Raw genomic sequence first — 27,940 nt, 5'->3', positions numbered from 1 at the left:
TTATACAGAGAAGGATGCATTAGCCAGGGACACTGGGAAGTGGACAGACAAAACCAGTGCTGTGTGGTGCTGTCAGTGCCCAGAGTTGAAGGAAGGTAGACAGTCTCTTCATAGTTTAAGTTGAGTAGAATGGAGATTATCAGGGACAGGGCCTGGTGGTGAGGAAAATGGGTAGATGTTGGTCAAAGGGTACAAAGTTTTCACATATAAAGGAACAACCAGTATCAGCCTTTCCAAAAAATATATCAAAAAGTAAAGAGCATTAACATAATGAAGAATTCACATCAACTAATGGGCAAAACAGCCAGCTAGCATCAAATGGCAGTATTAAACTCACATATATTATTATTAATCAAACTGGATAAAAAGCCAAAACCCATCGGTATGCTGCATCCAGACCCATCTCACATGTAACGATACACAGAGACTCAAAGGGACGGAGGAAGATTTACCAACTAAACGGAGAGCAAAAATAAATAAATAAATAAAAAGCAGGAGTTGCAATTCTTGCCTCTGATAAAATAGACTTTAAAGCAACAAAGATCAAAAGAGGCAAAGAAGGACATTACATAATGGTAAAAGGATCAATGCAACAAGAAGAGCTAATGATCCTAAATATATACGCACCTAATACAGGAGCACCCAGATACATAAGACAAGTTCTTAATGACTTATAAAGAGACTTAGACTCCCACACGATAATAGTGGGAGACTGTAACATCACATTGTCAATATTAGACAGATCGTCGAGACAGAAAATTAACAAGGATATCCAGGACTTGAACTCAGACCCAGAACAAGTAAACTTAATAAACATTTATAGAACTCTCCACTTCAAAAAAACACAAAACATACATTCTTATCAGTACCATATCACACCTATTAAAAAAGTGATTACATAATTGGAAGTAAATCACTCCTCAGTAATTGCATAGCATTTCATAGGTTTAAATGAAATATTGGTTGGCTGCTTGTTATTTTCTTCCCTTATTCCTTCCTGTCTCCATTGTTAAGCACAATTAATTGGCACAAAAGAGGTTTTCAATTCCCATTTTTAGACTGCATTCTAGCCTGGGTAATAAAGCAATACTCCCGTTCTCTCTCCCTCTTTCTCTTCCTTTTTCTTCCTCTCCTTCATTCTTTTTTTTTTCTCTAAAAAAAAAAAAAAAAAAAGAGTGAAACTCCTTCTCAAAAAAAGAAAAGAAAAAAAATTAGCCAGGTGTGGTGCATGTCTGTAGTCCCAGTTACTGGAGAGGCTGAGGTGGGAGGATCATTGGGAGGATCGTTTGAGTCCAGGAGGCGGAGGTTGCAGTGAGCCAAGATTGCTCCTCTGCACTCCAGCATGGATGACAGAATGAGACCCTCTCTCAAAAAAAAAAAAAAAAAAACAGTCTGGGCACCCTGGCTCATGCCTGTAATCCTAGCACTTTGGGAGGCTGAGGCAGGAGGATCACCTGAGGTCAGGAGTTGAAGACCAGCTTGGCCAGCATAGTGAAACCCTGACTCTACTAAAATACGAAAATTAGCCAGGCATGATGGTGGGTGCCTGTAATCCCAGCTACTCAGGAGATTGAGACGGGTGAATCACTTGAACCTGGTAGACAGCGGTTGCAGTGAGCCGAGGTCGTGCCACTGCACTCCAGCCTGGGCAGCTGAGGGAGACTCCGTCTCCAAAATAAATAAGTACGCTTCATTTCATTTTAGTCACAAGACATATATTTTAAATATGCATATCTCAAATCTATTAAATCTTTACAGACTGATTCTTTCCAAATCAGAGCATATGTATTCAGGATAATGCCAAATATCAGAGAAAATTGGAACACAGCAGCCTATTTTCAGTGATCAGATGTCACCCCTTAAGGCTGCAATGAAAGAGCTATATGTCTTTGAAATCACCTTTTTTGTAATGCTACTTTGTTCAATAAAAATGGCATATTAATATCCTTTTTAAAAATACAATATATTGTTATTAACTATAGTCACCATGATGTACAATTGATCTCTTGAACTTATTCCTCATAACTGAATTTTATATTCTTTGTCCAGTATTTCCCCAATTCCCCTACTCACCAACCTCTGGTAACCACCATTTTACTCTCTATTTCTATGAGTTCAAGTTTTTATACTCCACATGTTAAGCAGGATCATGCAATATTTGTCTTCCTATATCTGGGTTTTTTTTAAGACTGAGTTTTGCTCTTGTTGCCCAGGCTGGAGTGCAAGGCTCAATCTCAGCTCACCACAACCTCTGCCTCCTGGGTTCAAGTGATTCTTCTGCTTCAGCCTCCCAAGTAGCTGGGATTACAGGTGTGTGCCACCCCACCCAGCTAATTTTTGTATTTTTAGTAGAGATAGGTTTTCACCATGCTAGTCAGGCTGATCTCGAACTCCCTCAGCTTCCCTATTACAGGCACATGCCTCTACATTCAGCTAATTTTAAAAAATTGTTTGTAGAGGCCAGGTGTGGTGGCTCACACCTGTAATCCCAGCACTTTGGAAGGCTGAGGTGGGTGGATCACCCAAAGTCAGGAGTTCAAGACCAGCTTGAATGACATGGTGAAACACTGTTTCTACTAAAAATAAAAAAAAAATTAGCCAGGTGTGGTGGCGCATGCCTGTAATCCCAGCTACTTGAGAGGCTGAGGCAGGAGAATCACTTGAACCCGGGAGGCAGAGGTTGCAGTGAGCCAAGATCACAGCATTACACTACAGCCTGGGCAACAAGAATAAAAATCCGTCTCAAAAAAAAAATAAAAATTGTTCGTAAATACAGGATCTCACAATATTGACCAGGCTGGTCTCAAACTCCTGGCTTCAAGCAGTCTTCCTGTCTTGGCCTCCCAAAATGCTGGGATTACAGGCATGATCCACTGCACTCAGCCTTATTTTTAATTTTTTGAGGACCCTCCATACATGTTTTTCATAATGGCTGTACCTTCTCACCTTATTGTATAATGGTGCATTTCTTAGAATGTATCCTTACTAGGTGACACATAACTGTATTTGAAGTAAGTTTATTATAGATAGCATATAGTTGAGTCTTTTTTTATTATTATTATTAAATAGAGACAGGGTCTTGCTATGTTGCCCAGGCTCATCTTGAACTTCTGGGCTCAACCAATATGCCTGCCTCAGCCTCCCAAAATGTTGTTAGTATAGGCATGAGCCACCATGCCTGGCCTAGGTCTTTTTTTTTTTTTTGAGACGGGGGTCTCACTTTTGTCACCCAACCTCCTAGGTTCAATCAGTTCTCCACCTTAGCCTCCTGAGTAGCTGGGATTACAGATGCATGTCATCACTGCTGGCTAATTTTTGTTTTGTTTTGGGGTTTTTTGGTAGAGACAGGATTTTACCATGTTGCCCAGGCTGGTCTCGAACTCCTGGGGTCAAGTGATCCACCTGCCTTGGCCTCCCAAAGTGCTGGGATTACGGCCATAAGCCATCACACCTGGCCTAGTTAGGTTCTTTTTTGAAAGAATCAATTATATTCATTTCTTTTAGTTGGCATGTATAAACCATTACATTGAATGTAATTATTGATACTTTTGGATTTAAATTTGCCATTTTTGTTTCATTGGTTATTTTCTTCTTCTGTTTTCCCTTTCCTGTTTTACTGTGGGTTCCTTGAACACTTTTTAGTACTTCATTTTGAGTATATCTCTTTATAAAGTTTTTTGTGTGATTGCTCTATTACAGTCTGTTAATATCAACTTTACCACCTTAAGTAGAATGTAGAAACTTTACCACCTTTTAGTTCCTTCTACCTTCCTTCTTTATGGTACAATTGTCTTAAATATTACCTCTACATACAATGAGAACCACATCAGGCACTGCTGTAATTTTTACTTTGAATCATCAAACATAATTTTTTTTTTTTTTTTTTGAGATGGAGTTTCAATCTTGTTGCCCAGGCTGGAGTGCAATGGTGCAATCCCGGCTCACCGCAACCTCCACCTCCCAGGTTCAAGCTATTCTCCTGCCTCAGCCTCCCGAGTAGCTGGGATTACAGGCATAAGCCACCATGCCCAGCTAATTTTCTGTTTTTAGTAGAGACAAGATTTCTCCACGTTGGTCAGGCTGGTCTCGAACTCCCAATCTCAGGTAATCTGCCCGCCTCAGCCTCCCAAAATGCTGGGATTACAGGAGTGAGCCACTGTGCCCGGCCGTAATTTTTAAAACTCAAGAAGAGAAGAATTGCTTAATTAGTGTATGTATGTGTATATGTATATGAATAAAAATACATATATGAATAACATATATAGATGTGTACATATATAGACATACACACACATACCCTTTGCATTGCTTTTTCTTTACTTCTATTTGAGGTTTTCTTGTTATCATTTCCTTTCTTTCTGACAAAGTTTCTTTAGTCATTCTTTTCAAAGCTGATCTGTTGATGACACATTTTTAGTTTCATTCATCTGCCAGTATTTTTATTTCATTTTTATTTCTGAAGGATATATTCACTGTCTATAGAATTTTGACTTGATAGTTATTTTCTTTCAGCATTTGAAAAATATTTTGTCCATCCTTGTGGTTTCCATGATTCCTGATGAAAATCTGTTGTCTTTCAAATTGTTATTCTCCTGTAACTAATGTTGTTTCTCTCTAGCTGCTTTCGGTACTTTTCTTTAGTTTTTAGAAGTTTGAATCTATAAGTTTATATCTAAATTTGAGGCCAAGTGTGGTGGCTCCTGCCCATAATCCCAGCACTTTGAGAGGCCAAGGCAGGAGGATTGCATGAGCCCAGGAGTTTGAGACCAGCCTGGAAAACATAATGAGACCCGCCTCTAAAACAGATAGACAGACAGACAGACAGACAGACAGATAGATAGAATTGTTTTGTTTTGTTTTGTTTGAGACAAGGGCCTTGCCATATTACCCAGGCTGGAGTGCAGTGGCGCAATCTTGGTTCATTACAACCTTTGCCCCCTAGGTTCAAGCAATTCTCCTGCCTCAGCCTCCCTAGTAGCTGGGATTACAGCCAGCACCACCATGCCTGGCTCATTTTTTGTATTTTTAGTAGAGATGGGGTTTCATCATGTTGACCAGGCTGGTCTTGAACCCCTGACCTCAGGTGATCCACCTGTCTTGGCCTCCCAAAGTGTGGGGATTACAGGCGTGAGCCACGGCGCCCAGCTGATAGATAGTTTTTAGCTATTATTTCTTTAATTTTTTAAAAAAAATTCTCCATTCTACTCTTACTCCTGGGACATTGATAACATGGATGTTAGATTTTTGTTATTATCCCACAGGACCTTGAAACTGTTAATTTCTTTTCAATCTACTTTCTCTCTTGTACAGACTGGATGATTTCCATTCATTTGTTTTTAAGTTGACTGATTGTTTTCTTTGTCATTTCTGTTCTGCTATTGAGCCCATCCAGTGGGTCTTTTTCATTTCGGAAATTTTATTTTTTATTTTTAAAAATTTCATTTGGTACTCCTTATATCTGATATATGCTGAGTGTTTATAATGTCTTGTTTGAGCAGTTTCATGATACACATCTGTATCATCTTGGTATTGTCATCTGTTGATTGCCTTTTTTCATTCAAGTTGAGATTTTCATGTTCCTCATATAATGAGTAATTTTGAATTGCATCCTGGCACTTGGGATATTATGCTATGAGATTCTGATTCCTGTCTAAATTTTTATATTTAACAGGTGGTCAACCTGTTTAGGTTTAAAACACATACCCTAGCCCACTTTTGTTGGCTGTGGTTCAGTTTTCAGTCTTGCTGTGCTGTTCTGGTCTGTGCTACCGAGAACTGAAATTAGGCCAGTCTGAAATTAGGTGTTATTCCAGAGCAGTGTTTAGGTCTTATACCTTTTGCTGTGTTGTTTCTGGTCATTTTTACACATGGGTTACTCAGAAGCACGTTTAGGATATCACACACAGATTTAGAGAATTCATTTCTCTAGCTTTCTCCTCACCATAATCCTTTCCAATTCTGTAGTTTTGCTGGGGTTAGGACTCCATCTGGTTATTCTGGGATAGAGAAAGATGACTTCACTCACATTCTCTGCAGCTGTAACATGGAGAAGAGGGAACAGGTGTGCCACCTGATTATGGCAGAGTTGTATTGGAAGTCAGAATGCTAGTCACAATTTCTGGGCCACAGTGTCTGGTAAGGAAAATAAGGGGAACCCCCCCTTTTTTTAGTTTGACTGGACTAGGATAGGCATGGACAAAATGTTTTTGTTCTGCTGAGCTACCCCTTTCCCAGTTCTTGACCTAGAGAGGGTAGGCTTTTCTTGGCAATTTCTTGTCTGTGTCATTGGTCCTTTTAGGCTGTGACTCCAGAGCCTCGGCTAGGACATATTAGAAGTTAAACCAAACAAAAAAATAGGGAGCTTCCTTTTGGGTCAGTCCTCATGTCCATTGGTCCCTAGTCAGTCTACCTTCTTTTTTCTACTTTTCAGAATATTTCTGTCACTTGAGTCATGAATTTTATCTAGAATGTTTGGTTATAATCAGTTGGAGGGGTCAGGTGCAGTGGTTTATGCCTGTAATCTCAGCACTTTGGGAGACCGAGGTGGGCAGATCACCTGAGGTCAGGAGTTTGAGACCAGGCTGGCCAATATGGTGAAACTCCATCTCTACTAAAAATACAAAAATTAGCCGGGCATGTTGGCATGCACCTGTAGTCCCAGCTACTCGGGAGGCTGAGGCAGGAGAATCGCTTGAACCTGGGAGGCTGAGGTTGCAGTGAGCCAAGATTATGCCACTGCACTCCAACCTGGGGGACAGAGCAAGACCATCTCAAAAAAAAAAAAAAAAATTAGCTGGGCGTGGTGGTGGGCACCTGTAATCCCAGCTACTCCGGAGGCTGAGACAGGAAAATCATTTGAACCCAGGGAGGAATAGGATGGAATATGCCTACTCCATCTTTTCCTGAACTCTAAATCGCTGCTGCGGTTTTTTTTTTTTTTTTTTTTTTGAGACGGAGTCTCACTCCATCACCCAGGCTGGAGTGCAGTGGCCTGATCTCAGTTCATTGCAATGTCTGCCTCCTGAGTTTAAGCAGTTCCCTACCTCAGCCTCCCAAGTAGCTGGGATTACAGGTGTGTGCCACCATGCCTGGCTAATTTTTTGAATTTTTAGTAGAGACAGAGTTTTACCATCTTGGTCAGGCTGGTCTCGAACTCCTGACTTTGTGATCCACCCGCCTCAGCCTCCCAAAGTGTTGGGATTACAGGCGTGAGCCACCGCGCCCGGCCTCCTGCTGCAGTTTTAAATTATGAACTTTATATTTAGTTCCAGTAGTTTTTTTTTTAACCTATATACACAGTCTTTCAAATACTAATAACAGTTTGGGGGTTTTTCCTCCAATAATTATATCTTGTTTTCTCTTTTTTAGAAAAAGAGATGAGGTCTCACTGTATTGCCTAGGCTGGACTTGAACTCCTGTGCTTTGGCATATACTAATATGTTTTCATACCTCCTGAATATCTCCTTACTTGTAACACTTTTGCATCTCCACCAGTAACTTCTAACTGGACTGCCCTCAGCCTTCCAAGTAACTGGGACTACAGGCACATACCCCCATACCTGACTGTTTTCTTATCCCATTATCTACTTTTTCAACAGGGTTGGCAAACTATTATCTGTCTCCCATATCCAGCTCACTGCCTGTTTTGGTATGGCAGACAAGCTCAGAATGAGTTTTCCTTTTTTTTTTTTTTTTTGGAGACAGTTCTCACTTTGTCACCCAGGCCAGAGTACATTGGTGTAAACACAGCTCACTTCAGCCCGATCTCTTGGGCTTAAGGGATCCTCCTGCCTCAGAGAGAGAGAGAGAGAGAAGAAAGAAATTATATGGAATTCAAATTTCAGCATTTTATTAGAATATGCCATGTTCATTTGTTTCTATATTGTCTGTGGCTGCCTTCATGATATGACAGCAGAGTTGAGTAGTTGGAACAGAGACTAATTGCCAGCCCTTGTTCCAAATGATTAGTAAATCTTAAAGGTGATTGCCAGCATCCCTTTCTTGACCTGCTTTAATGATACTGATTTTAATGTTTGGCTTTTCTGTATGTTGTTGTCCATTATTTCAAGATACATAATTTTCTCTGGTGAAAAATTCTTTTGTTTCTGGTTTGTTTGTTTGTTTTTTATTTTTGTTTTGAGACAGAGTCTTGGTCTGTCACCCAGGCTGGAGTACAGTGGCGTGATCTCAGCTCACTGCAACCTCTGTCTCCTGGGTTCAAGCATTTCTCCTGCCTCAGCCTCCAAAGTAGCTGGGATTATAGGTACCTGCCACCGCGCCTGGCTAATTTTTGGTAGAGACGGGGTTTCACCATGTTGGCTAGGCTGGTCTCAAACTCCTGACCTCAGGTGATCCGCCTCGGCCTCCCAAAGTGTGGGATTACAGGCATGAGTCACTGTGCTCGGCCTCTTTTCCTCTGTTATGTGACTCACTGGATGGCATCTGTTAGGTAAATCAGAAACCAAAGAGTAGTAGCATTCAATACTCCCTGTCACCCCAAGAACAAATCTATTATTAAGCCCTGTGCAGTTTACCTCCTGAATATCTCCTTACTTGTAATACTCTTGCATCTCCACCAGTACCTTCTAACTGAACTGCTCATATCCAGTGCTATGTTCTCTACACCCAGCTGAATAAAATGTTCATTCCAAAATGTAGGGCAGGTAGTTCACTGTCATGCTTTTGTTCTTCAAAGGCTTCTTAATGCTTATGGGACAAAGAAAAGTCACCCTGTGTGGCCCTACCCTATATACATCTCCAGCTTCCTGGCACCTGCTCCCCCTTGCTCTTTATGCTTCAGCCACAATGGCTTTTTTTAGACCCTGTTCCCACCCTTTCTGAGGTTACTGACTAGCATGGAGTTCCCTGCCTTCCTTAATGCCTTCCTGATTCCTTTTCATCTTTCACTTGTCAGCTCAGGAGTCAGTGCCTCAGGGAGGCCTTGGCTGCCTGGCTAGGTCAAATTTTCTTCTTCTATAGGCTTTTAGAGTCCTATAATTCTCTTTTCTATCACTTCTCATATTTATCTGTGTGTTGATGTATTTAATGTCAGTTTTCTGCTACTAGACTGTAAACTTCATGAAGATAGGGATTCAGTTAGAATTCGTTCACTATTTCTAGTAGAAGGAACAGGGCCTACCACATAGTAAATACTGAGTTAATGGGTTATTTTCCCAGTGATTGCCTTTTTAAAGAAAACCAGTTTTATAAATCTGATTTCTAGAAAATCAGTTCTGTAAACCAGCATTAATCAGGCTTATTATATGGCTTTTTATGTTTTGAATTATTTTTTGTGAGGATTTTTATTAATGTTTCTTAATGATGTACCATGTTTAAATTTTTGAAGTAAGCCTTCATCATGTTGTGGTATAATATAACATATTCTGCTTTCTCTTTGCTAGGACTTTAAGATTTTGCAGTTAAAGTTATTTTCTTTTGTGTGTGTGCTTTGTCAGATTTTGACATCAGTGTTACACTAGTATTTTCATGGCTTATTTTAGTCCATTCTTTTATTTTCAACTTTTCTGTATCCTTAAGCTTAAAAATGTCTCTTTTAAATAGCATATAATAGAGGTTTTTTATTATGTTTTAAAATTTTTGTATTTTAATTGGAGCATTTAGTTTGTTTGATATAGTTAGTATACCTTTGCCTTCTATTTTCCTCAAAGATTTGAATAAAACGAAAGGCCGACCTCTCCCAAGCAAGAAGGAATTCTCTGGCAGTCTGCCTTTGAACTTGAATTGCAACCCCTTCCTGAATCTCCAGCTGCCAGTCTCTTCTATTATGAGTCAGTTCCTTAAAATAAATCTATATGACATGTATTTGATATAATTAATATATAATATGGCTACTACCTAGTAGAATTAATGTATATTTAATATGACATATAATTGCAATAGTACCTCCATATCTGCGGGAGGGACTATGTTTCAGGACCCCCAGTTGATGCGCGAAACCACAGATATATATTTCCCTATACATACATAGCTGTGATAAAGTTTATAAATTTGGCACAGTAAAAAATCAACAATAATAACTAATACTAAAGTACAATAATTGTAATAATATACCAGCATGTTCCTTTTTCTCTTTATAGACATTTTTACTATTCTAGCTTTTTCCTCTCTTGTCAAGTTGTAGACCCTGTTCTTTTAGTAGTTAACCTACAGATTACAACACATAGCTTACATATATCACATTAATTGACATATTAGTACGTTTATTCTTCTTAGACAATACAAAGATCTTGGAACACTTTTAACTTCTTTTATCAGTTCCGCTTATATATAATACATGTATTCTAATCATGTGTTTTAAAATCCATAAAACATTATTGTTTTATATGGTTACTATTCATTTAGATCTATCTACATATTACCACTTCCATTTTTCATCACTGCTTTTTTAACCTTTTTGAGATTTACTTTCTGTTTGAAGAACATACTTTAATAAGTTCTTAGTATAGTTTTTGCTGTTAATGAATTCTCTTGAGTTTTCTTGGTCTGAAGGTTTTTAAATCTTGCCTTTAGGGGCTGGGTGTGGTGGCTTGTGCCTGTAATCCCAGCACTTTGGGAGGCAGAGGCTGGTGGGTCACTTGAGGTCATGTGTTCAAGATCAGCCTGGCCAGAATAGTGAAACCCTGTCTCTACTAAGTATACGCAAGTTAGCTAGGCATGGTTGTGAGCGTCTGTATTCCCAGCTACCTGGGAGGCTGAGGCAAGAAGGAATTCTCTGGCAGTCTGCCTTTGAACTTGAATTGCAACCCCTTCCTGAATCTCCAACTGCCAGTCTCTTCTATTATGAGTCAGTCCAATTGCTTGAACCCAGGAGATGGAGGTTGCAGTGAAACGAGATCTCGCCACTGCACTCCAGCCTGGGCAACAGAGTGAGATTCATCTAAAAAAAATTTTTTTTTTTTTTTTTACCCTTTAGGGTCTTAAAAGATAATTTTACTGGATATAGTAATATTTTTTGGTGGCAAATTTTTTTTTGCCCTTTGAAAATACTCATTTCTTTGTCTTCTGGTTTCTGTCTATATTAGTTAGGGTTCTCCAGAGAAACAGAATCAATAGGTTTTAGGTGTGTTTTACTTTATTTTACCTTTTTTTTTTCTGTCACTCTTAGGATATGCTTAAGTTACTTATTTTACTTTAAAAAATTTTTTGTTTTATGTTTTAGAGACAGGGTCTTGCCTTGTCATTCACACTGGAATATAGTGGTGTGATCATAGCCCACTGCAGCCTCGAACACTTGGGCTTAAGCAATACTCCTGTCTCGGCCTTCCAAGTCGCTGAGACTACAGGCATGCACCACTGCACCTGGCTTATTTTATATATACATACTTTTATATTTATATAATATTTTATATATTTTATATTGTATATTTTTAAAATTTATTTTTATTTATTTGCTTTTTTGGGATGGAGTTTCACTCTGTGGCCCAGGCTGGAGTGCAGTGGCGCGATCTTGGCTCACTGCAACCTCCGCCTCCCAGGTTCAACCTATTCCCCTGCCTCAACCTCCAGAGAAGTTGGGACTACAGGTGTATGCCATCACACCTGGATATTTTTTTTGTATTTTTAGTAGAGACGGGGTTTCATCATGTTGACCACGCTGGTCTTGATCTCCTGACCTCATGATCTGCCTGCCTCGGCTTCCCAGAGTGCTGGGATTACAGGCGTGAGCCACCAAGCCTGGCCTATATTGTATTTTATATATATTTTATATTATTTTTAAAATATATTTTATATTATATATTTAGATATTCTTATCTATAGTTTCATTCTTTCCTTATCTGCAGTTTCAACTACCCATAGCTAACTACAGTCTGAAAATATTAAATGGAAAATTTAGCAATAAACAATCCATAAGTTTCTCGTACCATTCTAAGTAGCATGATGAAACCTTGCACCTGTCCTGCTCTGTCCAGCCCAGGACATGACTTATTCCTCTTTGTGATGTATCCATGCTCTAGACACTATCCATCCGTTGGTCACTTAGCCATCTAGGTTATCAGATCAACTGTAGCAATACTGCAATGCTTGTGTTCAAGTAACCCTTATTTTACTTAATAATGGCCGAAAGTGCAAGAGTAGTGGTGGCATATTGTTACAATTGTTCTATTTTATTGTTAGTTGTTGTTGTTAATCTCTTACTGTGCCTAATTTCTAAATTAAATTTTACCATAGGTATGTATGTATAGGAAAGAAATATAGTTTATATGGGGTTCAGTACCATCTGTAGTTTCAGGCATCTACTGAGGGTCTTGGAACATATCCCCCCAGATAAGGGGATACTACTGAAATTATATTAAATATATACTAACTACATTAAATATTAATCATATATTATATAGATTTATTTTAAGGAATTGACTCACAGTGGGGTAGGCTAGCAGCCTGGAGACTCAGGAAGGAACTGCAGTTCAAGTTCAAGGGTAGTCTGCTGGAGAATTCCCTCTTGCGTGGGGGAGGTCGGCCTTTTGTGCTATTCAGATCTTCAATTGTATGGATGAAGCCCACCTACATTATGGAGGGCAGTCTGCTGTACTCAAAGTCCATTGATTTAAATGTAAATCTCATCCAAAACACCCCTCACAGATATATCCAGAATAACCTTTAACCAAATAATCTGGACACTGTGGCCCAACGAAATTAACAATCACAAGTCTACCCTTTGTCAACTTGGCACCCATACACATCTCCTTAAACCATTATTAATCTCCAAATAAAGACAGTAACAAAGTCATACTTATGCTTAACATGAACTGACTATCTTGCATGTAGCCAAACACACACTAGTCCTTTCTCTAGAAGAGGATGCAAATTACTTGGTTGATGTTTACTCTTCTTGATAGCCTAGAACTTAAATTCTAAAGTTTAAGAAAAAGTTAATAATACTTAAGTATTATGATCAGCTGTTGATCTAATTGTTTCCTTTGTTGAAAATATTTTTGTATCCTTTTTCTATTGCTGCATAGCAAAACATTCCCAAATTTAATATTTTAAGGTAACAACCATGTAAAATTGACTCACAATTCTGTGAATATCAATCAGTACTAGGTAGCTGTTTGGTTCCTTTGCTGGTCTTTTTTTTAGACAGGCTCTCATGCTGTCATCCAAGCTGGAGTGTAGTGGTCCAATCTCGGCTCACTGCAACCTTTGCCTCCCAGGCTCAAGCAATTCTCCTGTCTCAGCCTCCTGAGTAGCTGGGATTGCAGGTGCACACCACCACCACCCAGCTAATTTTTTTATTTTTAGTAGAGACAGTGTTTCACCACGTTGGCCAGGCTGGTCTCCAACTCCTGACCTCAAATGATCCACCTGCCTCAGCCTCCCAAAGTGCTGGGATTACAGGCATGAGCCACCATGCCTGGCCCCTCTGCTGGTCTTGATTGGAGTTATTCATGCATCTGTAATCATCTAATGGTTCACCTGGGACTGAGATTGTCTCAAGCACATGTTTGGCAGTTGGTGTCACTTGTTGATTGAGCCTCTCTCTTAATGTAAGGAAGTGAGCCAAAGCTTTTCATATTATGACAGCGGTGTTCCAAGAGAGCCAAATGACAGCTGCAAGTTCTCTTGAGTTGTCAACTTGGAAGACACACTGTTAGTTCTGCATTTTATTGGTTTAAACAAGTCACAGGTCCAGCTCAAATTAAAGAAATGGAGAAATAAACTTCACCTGTTGATAGGAGTGTCGGTGTCTCACTGTAAAAGGCGTGTGTACAAGGTAGCCATCTTTGCAGTCTACTACAGTGTCTATTTTTCCTTCTGAGTGCTTCAAAAATTGTTTTTAAGGCCAGTCGTGGTGGCTCATGCTTGTAATCCCAGCACTTTGGGAGGCCGAAGCAGGTGGATCACAAGGTCAGAAGTTCGAGACCAGCCTGGCCAACACAGTGAAATCCTGTTTCTACTAAAAATATAAAAATTAGCTGGGCATGGTGGTGGGCGCCTGTAATCCCAGCTACTCGGGAGGCTGAGGGAGGCAAATTGCTTGAACCTGGGAGGCAGAGGTTGCAGTGAGCCAAGATCGTGCTACTGCACTCCAGTCTGGGCAGCAGAGCTAGACTCTGTCTCTAAAAAAAATTGTTTTTAAATAATTATTTGGTTTTCAGAAGTTTCACTGTCAAATATTTCTTCTGTTCCATTTCTCCCTTTCCACTTATCTGAAACTGAAATTACATGTAGGTTAGATCATTTCATTGTACCATTTATACCTCTTATCTTCTCTTTGGCATTTTTTGATAAATCTTTTTTCTTCTCTCTGTTTCATTCTAGATACTTCCTTTTGACCTATCTTCCAGTTCACTAATTCTCTCTTCAGCCATATTTTATCTGTTCTTAAATTTATCCATTAAGATCTTTTTCAGATTTGCTATTAAATTTTTGTACCATTAATTCTTGACTAAAATTCTTAATGCTGCAGGACTATTCTTACTGTCTGTTTTTTTACTGATTCTCATGTTGCCTTTTCATGGACTAGACACTGTAGTTTTTAAATTATTTGTAGAAATAATCTGAGACCTATGATACATTTTTCTTTTCTTTCTTTTTTTATTTGTTTTTTGAGATGGGAGTTTTGCTTTTGTTGCCCAGGCTGAAGTGCAATGGTGCAATCTCAGCTCACTGCAACCTCTGCCTCCTGGGTTCAAGCAATTCTCTTCCCTTAGCCTCCTGAGTAGCTGGGATTAGAGGCGCCTGCCATCACACCCAGCTAATTTTTGTACTTTTAGTAGAGATGGGATTTCACCATGTTGGCCAGGCTGGTCTTCAACTCCTGACCTCAGGTGATCCACCCACCTAGGCCTCTCAAAGTGCTGGGATTACAGGTATGAGCCACCATGCCCAGCCAATATATTTTTCAAGAGATGATTTACATTTGTTTCTAACTTTGCCTAGGAGTCTTCAGTCATTTTAATTCAGTTTCAGGGATTGATTTGTTTTTAAGCAGAGCTGTAGTCCCTATAGGTGTGGTCAACTTCAGTTCACTACTTAATATGCCTATTATGTGTGGAGTACTTTGCTAGATGCTGGGTAGGTCTTGTAAGGAGAGCAGAACTCTCTTTGGTCTGTGTGGAGCACGGAGCTTGATTATAATTGACAGGTAAGTATACACAAACACACATGCACACACGGACACGTGCACACACACACACACTCTACAGGCCAGGCGCAGTGGCTCACACCTGTAATCCCAGCACTTTGTAATCTTTTTGTAATTCCAACCCTCTTTTTACTTTTTACATTTTGTAATCCCAACCCTCATTTTTCTCTCATTTCCCATCAGAAAAATTAGTGATTTCGGTACCAGTGAATCTAGGCTCCAGGTTTAGGTCGTAGTTTTGGACTAGTTACCTAATTCTTCATTCAAAACAAAACAGAAGGAGGGAAGGAAAAGAGGGCAAACATGGAATTGGGATGGGAAGTAAGGAAAAGAGCACATGAGGAGAGAGACTGTCAAGTTTCTTCGTATTCCTTTTTAAATATAGAAGAAAAGATGGGATAAGAATATTCCCTTATTTCTCTGTTTAAAAGAAAGAGTAAATGAATCAAAATGAAGAAAAGCCATTTTATCTGCCTCCTGGATGAAGAGTTTTACTGATGAATCTGAAATGTTTTGGTTAACATGAGAAAGGGAGATGAGAAGATGCCTGAGATGTGAGCTCCATGAGGACAGGAGCTGCTTTCTCTCTTGTGTCTTAGCCTGGCACAAGACAAGAAACTTAGTTGAATGAATGAGCCAATAAGTGGTTCTCTGCTTTGAGGAACTTGGACTGTCATTACCTTACAAATCAGGTTTATCATTTATTTGCTTTATTTAAGTTCCAGAAACAGATTAAGAAACTATTTCCTCTCAGAATATTTCTAGCCTAAACTTCTGGTCTGATCTATAGATTGTAGAGCTTAAATTTCCCCAAATCCCAACAGTCAAAGATTGTTACACCAAGATGAATAGGAGCATATTTCTCAGAGCCTTGTATTTTCTGTCTTTGGCCACAGACTCTAGGACTTAGGCTGATATTTGAGAAGGAAAGATTGGAACTTAGTAGAATTATACTTCCTGTATCTTAATTTTCAACTCTTATATAAGGTTTGCTTTTTCTAGAGAGAAACTAATCTGGAATGAGAATGAATTCTCATCAGTAAAGGCAGAGCTTTAAGTGGGTCATCTGACTTTGCTTTTGTGCTCTGCATTCACCCTGGTTATGAAAGGGCCTTTCATGAGTTTTCTAGGCTTTCATCACTGCCAGCCTGTCCACAGGCATTGTGAAAGTATTAAACTTCCTACCCTCCCCCCTGCTTGTCTCATGGACTCTTTCGTAGAGTGCACACTGGACTGTGTTTAGCTCAGCAGGAACTCTTTGCAAACACTGAATACATGAACAATCCTCCTGGAAAGATAAGAGATTTCAGTACTGATTAGTGTCATAGCCACAGAAGTTAGTGTTTGCCAGTGTCTGATAACTATGGTGACTTGCAGCCTAATTTTTGTGAAATTATTAGGCCAAAGTTTAAGAAGTGTTCATGTTAATGTTATTTATATATAAAATTTGTCTATAGATAATTTTTGTCAATAGGAGGTTGATGAATGCTTCACATAACCTAGATACAATTGACTGGTTTTTGTTTCTTTTTTTCTAGGACACATGTTCAAAGAGCATAATTAACTTTTTAAAAGAAGCTAGTAAGTACTGAAATCGTTATTTTAAGTTTTTTCTTTAGGACTAGGGGAGGAAAGGAAACATGGAATTTTGAAGGGCTATTTAGCAAGCTGCTTATGGCATAATCTGGTGTGGGGGGGCATAATAAAGGATTTGCATTTTACTGAGATTCATACATCTCAAGGGAACTATATAAAGTTAGTCATATTTATTGATTTTTTTCAAGGACTATAGACCATCAACTACAATAGGCTTCAAAAAATTGTGGTGAAATTAGCTTCTTGGGGCCTTCCAGTTTACCTATTATGTTGTTCCCACTATAAAATATAAAACTTCTGGGGTTTTAGCCACTTAAATTTTTTTACCCTCTCTAATCATCTCTAGAATCTATGCCTTCCTTTCCTGTCAGTGCTAGATTCTATGGTTCAGCAGTTCATCCATTCTCTTCCCAGTACTCAACCTCAATGCTTATAGTTTCGTTACATTCCTCTAGCAAAAGCTTAATTCTCTATGTTATCCATACCATTAGTGCTTAGGCATTATTTCAGAGAAGAATCCTGGAAAAATGGGTCTTAACTCACCTGGGCCCTCAGGATTGCTGGGCTACCTGTGTCAGCACCTCCTGCCATTTTCTATAGAAGCAGTATTAGTCTTTTTTTTTTTTTTTTTTTTAGTTTATTTATTTATTTATTTATTTAGAGAGAAACAGGAGGAGAGAGAAAGAAACAGCTAACTCTCATGCTGACTGAGAGAATCCAGAAAGATGGAATCCAGGAGAGGAAAGCAGCTTCTACACTGAGTGGAAAGGAATAGAGAGAGATAGAGTTTAGGAGGGGAAGACAGGCTTCCACAAGAGAGTGTGGAAGGGGACCCCAGAGGGGAAATCCAGGAAAGAGAAAGATGGCTTCCATGAGAGTGTTTGTGGAAGGGGACTCAAACATGGGAGTCCCAGTATTAGTCTTAATACTTGAAAAAACTATATCCCACTATCTCCCCCTCTCTCTTAGCCTTTGATCTTGCTGCATACTTCATGGGGAAATCTTTAAGATTTCAGATTTCAGTTCCCTCACTTTTCTACTATTTCTCCCACTTCTGCCTTTCTCATATACCTTTTCTTCCTTTCCATCTGATTCCTTATCAGCATTCACACATGACAACTTCTTGCTTAATCTAACAGACTCTTTCTTGAGTGCGAATCAGTGGCTAGTTTTGCTAGGGTATAAAAATTCTGTATCTAGTGATCTTGACAAAGTCACCCTGTTATTTCTAATAACTTACCTGTAGATTCTTGTAGATTTTCTTTTTTTTGAGACAGAGTCTTGCTTTGTTGCCATGTCCAGCCTAGATTCTTGTAGGTTTTCTATGTAAGCAGTCAGATTTTCTGCAAGTATTTGTATACTTTCTAATTTTTATAATTCTAACTTCTTTTTCTTTTTAAAAATTTTTTGTAGAGACAAGGTTTTGCTATGTTACCCAGGCTGGTCTCGAACTCCTGGGCTCAAGCAGTCCTCCCATCTCAGCCTCCCAAAGTGCTAGGAATACAGGCATGAGTCACTGTGCCTGGCCAAATTTATTTTCTTGTTGCAAAGGTAAAGACTTTTCATACAATATTGAGTAGAAGTGATAGAAGATTACTTTATTCCTGATTTTTCAAGGAATGCATTCCATTTCTGTCTGTTGAAAATAATTACATAGTGTTGTTGTTTTTTAAAAATAATAACTGTTTTATCAGGTTAAGGAAGGTTTTTTCTATTTCTATTTAAGATGATTTTTTAAAATCTTGAATTATGTGTTTTTATCTAGTGTATTTTCTACATCAGTTGAAATGGTTGTATGACCTTTCTTCTTCAATATGAGTGAATTATACTTACAGATTTTGTGTTAAAATATCCTTGTATATCTTGGATAAGCTCAACTGGATCATGATTTATCTTTTTTATATGCTAGATTCAATTTGTTCATACTTTGTTAGGGTTTTTAAAAATATATATCATTGTGTAAAAGTGAGCCTGTGATTTTCTTTCTTGTAATGTTTTTGTCTAGTTTTGGTGCCTGGTTTTGCTTTGTCTTTATACGGAGCTGGGAACTATTCACTCTTGTTTTCTCACCTGTAATACCATATGGGTCCAGTGGTTTTTATGTGGGACAAATTTGAACTTTGGTCAACCTCTTCAATTGTAAGAATATTCAAGTCTTTTGTTCTTCCTGGGCTAGTTTTTTATTTTTTTTCTAGAGATTTGTTCATTTTTCTGAGTTTCTTTTGCCTATAGTTGTAGATAATCTCAGCTTTTATCTGCTATGTCTGTAATTATTTATACTTTTAATTTATATTATTAACTTGTGTCTTCTCTTTTTACCTGTTTGTTAATTTATCAAAAAACTATTCTTTGTCTTTGTTTCATTTTTATTATACAATAAAAATGAAATCATTTTCATTGTGTTTCTTTTCATTGATTATTCCTATAATTCTTTTTTTTTTTTTTTTTGAGACGGAGTTTCGCTTTTGTTACCCAGGCTGGAGTGCAATGGCGCGATCTCGGCTCACCGCAACCTCCGCCTCCTGGATTCAGGCAATTCTCCTGCCTCAGCCTCCTGAGTAGCTGGGATTACAGGCACGCGCCACCATGCCCAGCTAATTTTTTGTTTTTTTAGTAGAGACGGGGTTTCACGATTATTCCTATAATTCTTAAACAACTTTATAATTGACATAACAATAACCTGTACATATTTAAAGTGTAAAATTTATTAAGTTTTGACCCATGTATACAGCAGGGAACTATCACCACAAGAAGAGTGTGAACATATCATCTTTCCTGAAAATTTTTTTGTGCCTTTTATAATCTCTGCCTCTTACCCCTGCCCATTCCTTCGTCCTCAAGCAACCATTGATCTATTTTCTATCACTATATAGAGTTTTATACAATGGAAATAATGTAGTATTTTATTAACCATGTGTTTCTGATCCTTTGAACGGGCTAGCCAATTCCTAGACACAGTGAATAACTCACTCATACTCAAGCTGCCTCCTTTATGTGGCTCTCACAGGACTTTTACACCTCTCTGCTGCTATCCACCACCCTATTCAATTCAAGATCAGGTACCAGGAAACTAGGGACATCCCTATGCTGCAAAACTCACTGAAATTATTCAAACTAGCCAGTTCTAAACATGCTTACCCTGCCTTGCCCGTTCCTTCCAATGAAACCACATAAAGACTCTTGCCCATGTTTTCACCCCATTCCATTGAACTCCTGACTGACCCTAGTGCTTCTTCGTGGCATGGTGTGTACCTTCCTCTTTGGAATTGTGAATAACTGTTTTGCAGTGGTAATCATCTCCTGATCTGTTGGCCTCATCATACTTGAATAATAATAAAATCTATGTTTTAAAACAAGTATAGGCTGGGCAGTGTCTCATGCTTGTAATCCCAGCACTTTAGGAGGCCAAGGCAGGAAGATCACCTAGGGTCAGGAGTTCAAGACCAGCCTGGCCAACGTGGTGAAACCCCATCTCTACTAAAAATACCAAAAAGTAGCCAGGTGTAGTGGTGGGTGCCTGTAATCCCAGCTACTCAGGAGGCTGAGACAGGAGAATTGCTTGCACCTAGGAGACAGAGATTGCAGTGAGCCAAGATTGTGCCATTGCACTCCAGCCTGGGCAACAAGAGCAAAACTTCATCTCAAAAAAAAAAAAAATAGTTTGCAGCATCTTTCATGTGCTTATTTCCCTTCTGTATATCTTCTTTGATAAAAATATCTGTTCAAATTTTTTGCCCATTATTTTTCGGAGTTACTTGTTTTCTTACTGTTGAGTGTTTAGAGGTCTTTGTATATCTGGATACCAATCCTTTGTCAGATATATATATATTTTTTTGCAAAATTTTCTCCCATTCTATGATTTGCCTTTTTATTCTCCTATCTTTTTTTAAAAATGTAGTAAAGTATACATATAATACAAAATTTACCATTTTAACTATTTTTAAGTATAGTTTTGTAGTATTAAGCATATTCACATTGTTGTGCAACCATCACTGCCATCCATCTCCAAAACTTTTTCATTCTCCCTAACTGAAATTATGTCCCCATTTAAATGCTAAACTCAATCCTCCTTACCACAACCCCTGGCAACCATCATTCTGCTTTCCTTCTCTGAGAGTTTGACTGCTCTAAGTACTTCGTGTAAGTGGAATCATACAGTATTTTCATTTTGTGACTTCAAGGTTCATCCACGTGTCAGAATTTCCTTCCTTTTTAAGGCTAACATTTCATTGTATGTATATGCCACATTTTATTTATCCATTCATCTGTTGATGGACACTTGAATTGCTTCCACCTTTTAGCTATTGTGAATTATGCTGCTATGAATGTTAGTGCATAAATATCTGTTTGAGTTCCAGCTTTCAGTTCTTCTGGGTATATTCCCAAAAGTAGAATTGCTAGATCATATATTAATACTATATTTAGTTTTTTGAGGAAAGGCCATACTGATTTCTATAGTAGTGGTATCATTTACATTCCCACCGGCAGTGTTCAGGTTTCCAATTTCTTCACATTCTCACCAACCCTTGTTATTTACTGGGTTTTGTTTTTTGTTTGTCTGTTTTATTATTTTTTAAAATAATAGCCATCTTAATGGGTATGAAATGGGGTTTGTTATTTTTTCTTTTTTCTTTTTTTTTTTAGAGACAGGGTCTTGTTCTTTCACCCAAGCTGTAGTGCAGTGACACCAATCATAGCTCACTGTAACCACAAACTCCTGGACCCAAGCAGTTCTCCTTCCTCAGCCTCCCATGTAGCTAGGTCTACAGGCACATGCCACCACCTTTTTTTTTTTTTTGAGACAGAATTTTGCTTTTGTTGCCCAGGCTGGAATGCAATGGCATGATCTCTGCTCACTGCAACCTCCTCTTCCTGTGTTCATGTGATTCTCCTGCCTTAGCTTTCCAAGTAGCTGGGATTATAAGCACCCCGCCACCATATCCAGCTTATTTTTTGTATTTTTAGTAGAGATGGGATTCCACCATGTTGGCCTCGAACTCCTGACCTCAGATGATCCATCTGTGTTGGCCTCCTAAAGTGCTGGGATTGCAGGCATGAGCCACCTTGCCTGGCCCCTGGCTAACTTTTAAATGTATTTTGTAGAGATGAGGTCTCACTGTGTTGGTCAGGCTTGTCTTGAACTCCTGAGCTCGTCATCCTCCCTCCTCAGCCTCCCAAAGTGCTGGGATTACAGGCATGACCCAGCACACCTAGCCCCTTTGCCCATTTTTAAAATTAGGTTGTTTTTGTTGTTGTTGAGTTGTAGGAGCTCTTTCTATATTCTGGATTTCGGTTCCTTATCAGATATGTGATTGGCACACATTTTTTTCCATCCACAGATTGCCTTTTCATTCTGTTATAGTATCCTTGATTCATAGGAGTTTTTAATTTTGATGAGGTCCAACTTAATCTGCATTTTGTTTTGTTGCTTGTGCTTTTGGTGTTTTATCCAAGAAATTGTTGCCAAATCCAATATCATGAAGCTTTGCCCTCTGTTTCCTTCTGAGTTTTATAGTTTTAGGACTTAAATTGGGGTTTTTGACCCATTTTTAGTTAATTTTTGCATGTGTATAAGGGAAGGTCCAACATATTGTTTTCATATATAGTTTTCCAAATACTGTTTGATGAAAAGGCTGTCCATTGAATTGCTTTTGCAACTTATTTGGGCATATTTATGTGATTCTGTTACTGGTTCTTTATTTTACTCCATTGATCTATGTGTCTATTCCTCTGCTAATACTATCGTAAGTATGGTAGCAGTATAATAAGCCTTAACACTGAATAGCTAGATTTCTCCCATATTTCCAGACTCATCTCTCTCAAGGTCCCCAACTGAATCTTGTTTTAGGTGCAACTTAGAAGCAATAGAACTTAAGAATCTATTTCACAGCCCTAGTAGTCTAGTTTCATTCTCTATATAATGTCATCTGTGGGAGTGAGCTGCTCTCCAGTGCCTTAGCTTTCACTAATGTTGGGGAAGGTCTCTTCTCTTTGTTTTGGACTTCACTATCACATTGCCTTTCTTAAGAGAAGACCTATAATGAAAGTTGATTTCTGGTGTTCTAGGACTCCTTCAGAAGCTTTCCAGTTTTTTTAAGCTGATTTCTCTCACTGGCAGCTCTTCAGAGTGCTTTTCCTACTCCACCCTCCCCTGGTGATATGTATCAGTTTTCTACTCATCAGCACCCACGTACTCCTGCCTACTGTGTTTGTCAGATGTCTGCTGCCTGGCTAGCTCATTGCTGCTTTTGTCACTCTTAGAACTGTCTTCTTCCCTTCTTTGGCTTTCTGCCTGACTTCCAGGGCAGCTGCTCTGTCATTGCCTGTCTGCCATTCTATCCTTTCTTCCCCCCACTCCCAAGTACAATGTGTACTCCAATACCACACATTCTCCATGTTCAAACTAACGTCATCACTTTCCCCACCACATTCCCCAAAACTGATCATCCTCTTGCCTATAGCATTGCAGTTCACTGAAGTTAGACATCTGGGCCTTCCTTACCTCCAATATCTCATTAAGCCTTCAATTCTACCCCTATAAATTCTCTTCTCATTCTCCTTTAGATATTCCTGCCCTGCTCTGAGATCCATCTGGTTTACTGGCTAGATTACTTCTGAAGGCTTCAGTCAGTGGCCCTCCTTACTTCAAACCCCACCAGTTGATCTTTCACTCTGCCAGTCAGTCATTGTTTCTAAAATCTTAAATTGTTCCATTTAACCTCACTGTGATAAAACCTTTGGTAGTTCCCCAGTGTGTTCAGTGGTAAGTTAAAACTTTCATTGTGACCTGCAGACCCCTTCGTGATCTGATCACTGCCTCCTCTAACCTCATTGTGTGCATTTCCCCACCCTACACTATCCTTACCCAACCTAGTCTTTTATGTCTGCCATTTTTAACATTCATTTAACAGATATTTATTAAAGCACCACATGATGCACTTACCTAGGTCTTTGTTGTTCCTAGGACCAGACAGGCTTTTTCAAGCTTCCAAGTCATCTCTGTTTGAAAGACTATGTCTGACCCTTGTCTTGGCCAATTACTCTTTATCCTTTCAAGTTCAGTAATTGCCCTACTGCACTGTAACTGGAGTGACAGAGCGAGACTCTGTCTCAGTAAAGATATAAATACACACACACACACACAGAAAAAGAGAGAGAGAGCACCATAATTTATACATATATATATATATAAATATATATAAAATATAGATATATAGAGAGAGCAAGCCATAATTTATTTAGTCATATCTCTCTCCCCCATTGATACATATTAAGGGCATTTCCAGTTTTCTTCTCTTGAAAACAGTGCTACATTGATAACCTTGTACATGGGTCACTTTGAAAGTATAGGTGTATATCTGTGGAATAAGTTTCCAGAGTGGAATTGTGTCAGGAGGGTTGTGCATTTGTAGTTCTGATGAATATTTATAGACTCTTTACTCAAACTCTTGCCAATGCAGCATTGTCAGAGTTTTTTATGTTTGCCAGTGTGATAGGTAAAAAATGGTATCTCAGCATTGCTTTGGTTTGGCTTTCTCTGATCATCAGTGAGGTTGAGCATCTTTTCATACATTTAAGAAAACTGTATGCTTTTTTATTAGTTATGTTTCATATCCTTTACCCATTTTTCCTTTAGGCCATTGGCCCTTTTTTTCCTAATCTGTAAGAATTATGTATTAGGGAAATTGGTCTTTGTGAATGAGTTGCAAATCTGTTTAAAAAGGTCATTCTTTAATAAGGAAGCAGCTGTTTTAGCGGAATGGTGGAAAAAGAAGCCAGATTGCCATGGAGACAACTCTTTCTAGAGATTTGGCTATGAAGCAGAGTAGAGAGAATGATAGCTAAAGGATTGATGTAGATGCAAAGAAGTTTTTCATCTTTTCTTTGAAAACTTAATTGTGTTAAAAACTGGTGGGCTAAAGCTAGAGATGGTGGTAGAAAAAAATGCAGGATTCCTAAAGGACTGAGATTCTTGGGTGGAATTTCAGAGAAGGGGAAATTTTCTGGATATAGTGACTGGGGAGTTAAGGATGTCCAGTCCAATGGCTTTTATTTTCTTGAAAGTGTAGGCAAGGCCAACAGCCCAATGGGTGGGAGGAGATGGTTAAAGGGGAGAGGAGGTTTGAAATTACCACTATGGAGAATTGGAGGAAGCTAAGGAAAGACAGAAAGACTACAGAAAGTGCTTAGGGTTCTATTGAAGCAGAAATAGTGATTTGTAGTGATACAACCCTTATGAATTGTTTGATTTTTTTTTTTTTTTTAAGCAGCATTTGGCAATCCAAGTATAGAACTGACAATTCAGAATTTTTCTTTCCATGTTGGTGTAACAGAAGAACAGTGTAGCAAAGGCAGTTAGGACAAAAGAATGAACCGACACCAACTTTTCTTGATTTGGTAGAGAAGGAAATAAAGATAGAGCAAAGATATTGGAAAGAATTAGAGAGGGGTTCAAGAGACTAAAGACCTGGATGAGGTCAGAGAGCAGGTGTAGTAAACATAACAGAGAGAACTACAAGAATAGATAGTGTGGTTGGAAAGTGGGAAGGCAAGATTTATTCAGTATGGGAGCTTTTCTGGGTGATGACAGAATCTGGAGTACAGCCATTGTCATGAGTAGCCCAAGTGTAGTAGAGACATGGGGTCGTTGGAGTTAAGGAAGTCAACTGAGAGGCTGGCCCAAAATGTGGATTTTGGTTGTCATCCATGAGAATATTGAAGTCATCCAGGAGAGTAGCAGGCTTGGAGACAGGAAGAAAACTGAGCCACATTACAATGTCTTCAGTGACAGGAAAGCACAAGGCAAAAAACTTTCAAGAACAGGGACTGTTAGGCCGGGTGCATTGGCTCACGCCTGTAATCTTAGCACTTTGGGAGGCCAAGGTGGGTGGATCACTTGAGATCAGGAGTTCAAGACTAGCCTGGACAACATGGTAAAACCCCTCTACTAAAAAACAAAATACAAAAATTAGCCAGGCATGGTGGCACACGCCTGTAATCCCAGCTACTTGGGAGGCTAAGGCAAGAGAATTTCTTGAACCCAGGAGGCAGAGATTGCAGTGAGCCGAGATCACACCACTGCACTCCAGCCTGGGCAACAGACTGAGACTTTGTCTCAAAAAAAAAAAAAAAAAAAAAAAATTAGCAGGGATTGTAGTGCAGGCTCCAGGAGAAATGCTTTGCATATGGCATTCTTGAGGAGTGAGGAGGACCTCAACCCTACTTCCTGAAATGGAGCTCTGAGATGCTTGGAGTAGAAATTTGGAAACCAGAGAGGAAAGTAAGGATAGTGTTGTTGCAGGTGCATTGTATATGGGGGATCAGAAAGTCACAGGAGTTTGCCTCAAAGTCTTTCTCGGGGAAGGATAATGCTTTCACTGTGATTTTCCTGGTTGTGGTCTATCAATATAGTACCCATTAGTAACATGGATTTTCTTAAATTCTGATGTGTCTTTTCCTTCTGAGTTTAGGCATACCATTTCTCTCTAACTTCCGTCACCATGCATTTGTTCTTTTCCCTTGTTCTTGTTTAATCTTTCTAGTAAGGAGTTTGTTATTGTAGGCTAATTGTCATTCCCACCAGTGTTTGAGTCCTTTTTTCCTTCCTCCCTTCCCTCCCCTCCCCTTCCCTTTGCTTTCTTCCTTTCTTTTCTTTTCTTTCTTCACTTTCCCTTTCCCTTTCCCTTTTCCCTTTTTCCTTTTCCCTTTCCCTTCAACAGAGTCTCACTCTGTTGTTGCCCAGGCTGGAGTGCAGTTGCGTGATCCCGGCTGACTGCAACCTCTGTGTTCTGGGTTCAGGCGATTCTCCTGCCTCAGCATCCCAAGTAGCTGAGACTACAGGCGTGTGCCACCATGCCCAGCTAATTTTTTTGTATTTTTAATTGAGACAGGGTTTTACCATATTGGCCAGGCTGGTCTCAAACTCCTGACCTTGTGATCCACCTGCCTTGGCCTCCCAAAGTGCTGGGATTACAGGAGTGAGCCACCACACTCAGTCTTGAGTCCTTTTCATATGATTCTTGCCAGCATTGAATATTTCATATGATTGATCTCTTCTGATTTGGAAAATAAAAATGTAACCTCATTATATTTATGTGATTAGTAGGGACAGTCAACACTTTTTTGTGTATTTTCTTAGCTGTTTGTTTTCCTCATCTGTAAATTATGTTTAAGTGCTTCAGATTTTTCAAAATTGGGCTCTGGAATTTTCAATATTGTTATGAGTTCTTGTTTCAGTTATTTATATTACTTATGAGAGTTTGTTTTCTTTTTTAAAATAGATTTATTTTTTTCTTGTAAAAATAAGGAAAAATAAAATAGACTTTAGAGAGTTTCAGGTTCACAGCAAAATTGATCAGAAAGTATAGAGAGTTCAGAACAGGCACAGTGGCTTACACCTGTAATTCCAGCACTTTGGGAGATCAGGCAGTCGGATCACTTGAGGTCAGGGGTTTGAGACCAGCCTGGCCGATATGGTGAAACTCCATCTCTACTAAAAATACAAAAATTAGCTGGGCATGGTGGCACACACCTGTAATTGCAGCTACTCAGGAGGCTGAGGCAGAAGAATCACTGGAACCCAGGAGGCGGAGGTTGCAGTGAGCTGCGATCACACCCCTGCACTCCAGCCTAGGTGACAGAGTGAGACTCCATCGAAAGAAAGAAAGAGAGAGAGAGAGAGAATGAGAATGAATAGAGAGTTCCTAAATACTCCCTGCCCCCCACACCTGCACAGCTTCCTCATCCACATCCTACACCACTGTGATACCTTTATTGCAATTGATGAACCAACATTGACTCCTCATTATCACCCAAGCTTTGGTGCTGTGTATTCTGTGGATTTGGATAAATGTATAATGATGTGTCTACCATTGTAGTATCATACAGAAGAGCTTGACTGCCCTGATAATCCTCTGCTCCACCTGCTTATTCCTCTCTACCTTTTCCTAACCCCACAACTGCTAATTTTTTTTTTTTTTTGAAACAAAGTCTTGCTCTGTCACCCAGGCTGGAGTACAGTGGTGCAATTACTGCTCACTGCAGCCTTGGCCTCCCAGGCTCAAGTGATCCTCCCACCTCAGCTTCCTAAGTTGCTGGGACTACACGCACATACCACCAAGTCTGGCTAATTTCTGTATTTTTTTGTAGAAATACGGTCTTGGTATGTTGCCCAGGCTAGTCTTGAAATCCTGAGCTCAAGCAGTCTACCTGCCTTGGCCTCTGAATGTGTTGGGATTA

At 39.2% G+C, this 27,940-nt stretch overlaps 1 protein-coding gene across 4 annotated transcripts in view; it reads left to right on the top strand.

The window, feature by feature from the left end:
* The window catches only part of PTPRA (protein tyrosine phosphatase receptor type A), a 176,380-nt gene that overhangs the window by 64,206 nt on the left and 84,234 nt on the right, over window positions 1-27,940 (top strand). For 2 of the 4 annotated variants that reach the window (XM_064382278.1, XM_064382277.1), the window contains exon 3: window positions 16,645-16,687. The exons of the other annotated variants lie outside the window; for them this stretch is intronic. The gene's annotated coding sequence lies outside the window, so the exon portion shown is untranslated. The remainder of the gene's footprint in view (window positions 1-16,644; window positions 16,688-27,940) is intronic. 4 annotated transcript variants of the gene reach the window in all.

The sequence above is a fragment of the Aotus nancymaae genome, unplaced genomic scaffold (assembly GCF_030222135.1).
Source record: "Aotus nancymaae isolate 86718 unplaced genomic scaffold, 86718_ANA_hifiasm-v0.15.2.pri h1tg000029l, whole genome shotgun sequence".
Classification (NCBI taxonomy): domain Eukaryota; kingdom Metazoa; phylum Chordata; class Mammalia; order Primates; family Aotidae; genus Aotus; species Aotus nancymaae.
Note: the sequence above shows the minus strand (reverse complement) of the source record. Positions and strands in the feature narration are given on the sequence as shown.